Source organism: Sturnus vulgaris, chromosome Z (assembly GCF_052056855.1).
Source record: "Sturnus vulgaris isolate bStuVul1 chromosome Z, bStuVul1.hap1, whole genome shotgun sequence".
Taxonomy (NCBI): domain Eukaryota; kingdom Metazoa; phylum Chordata; class Aves; order Passeriformes; family Sturnidae; genus Sturnus; species Sturnus vulgaris.
The window spans coordinates 14,291,556-14,292,592 of NC_142283.1; the positions used below are offsets into that span (position 1 = coordinate 14,291,556).

Here is a 1,037-nt window from a genome sequence, read left to right on the forward strand (position 1 = left end):
AGGTTGCTGGTAAGATTGTTTTTTCTGTAATTCAAGAAGAAATACCACTCAGCTTTAAATAAGACACAAGCATTCTAACAAAGGATCTATGTAAACATCCTCAAGGAAAGCTCTTTCTGTACTTCCCACTTACAGCAGGTGGAGAGAGGTGAAAACAGGTCATCCAATCTGGAAGTTATCTGTTTTGTTTTAAAACCTAATACATTCTGATCTGATGCACTGAAAGGACCTTAAAGCTGAGTTGATATATGGAATTTTTAAATGTGAAAAGTCTAGACATAAAATAAAATTGGATTATAGTAAAAATATATACTCAACCAGCTGTGGATTTATGAAATGGTGAAGTGCAAAGACTTATGACAGACAAATAGTTTAGCAGCACTAGATTCACACTTAATCTGCCTTTCACGTATGTTTAAAAAATCTTCAATTATCTGAAAAAATCTGCTTTCATAAACTCCATAATTTATCAGGGATTAAAAGAGCAATGTTTTGACAACATAGCTGCTTTAAGTGCAACTCATTTTTTGTACATCATTAATCCAGATTGAATAGCTCCCAAGTTTTCTGACCTTGGTAAATGTATCCCTGTTTATATTTGTGCAAATGATACTTTTACTATTCATGTTGAATTTCAGGGCTGTCTTATGTCAAATAAGTATGTTTTGGAAACCGCTTTTTAAAAAATCTTTTTTGTCATATAAGAGTCAATGTTTCATTGCCTTTCACAACAATTACATTTGAGTGCAAATCAATCAGTGTGATGCAACAGATTTCTGAAATCAAAAAGAAACCTCCTGTGAAATGAAGTGGCTGCTTATCCTAGAATTACAGGCCCCTGGAAGATAGAGAGGTGATAAGACATTATTTACTGAACCGACTTACTAAATAAAAGATAGGGGGAAAAAAATTCCTTCTAGATAATTGTTCTTTTCTTTGAATTTGAAATTAACAGGTAGAAAGTGGCTCTTCCAGCTTCAAGTTTTGCCAGTTATTATTTTAAAAAATATTCCTTAGCAAAGAGATTTTCACCAGGA

General features: G+C 32.8%; 1 non-coding gene across 1 annotated transcript; it reads right to left on the minus strand.

Moving 5' to 3' along the window:
• Positions 1 to 463: 463 nt before the first annotated feature.
• Positions 464 to 543, minus strand: LOC148219690 (small nucleolar RNA SNORD36). Its single transcript, XR_015799709.1, has one exon. It is a non-coding gene; the product is annotated as a small nucleolar RNA SNORD36 (small nucleolar RNA).
• Positions 544 to 1,037: the final 494 nt, after the last annotated feature.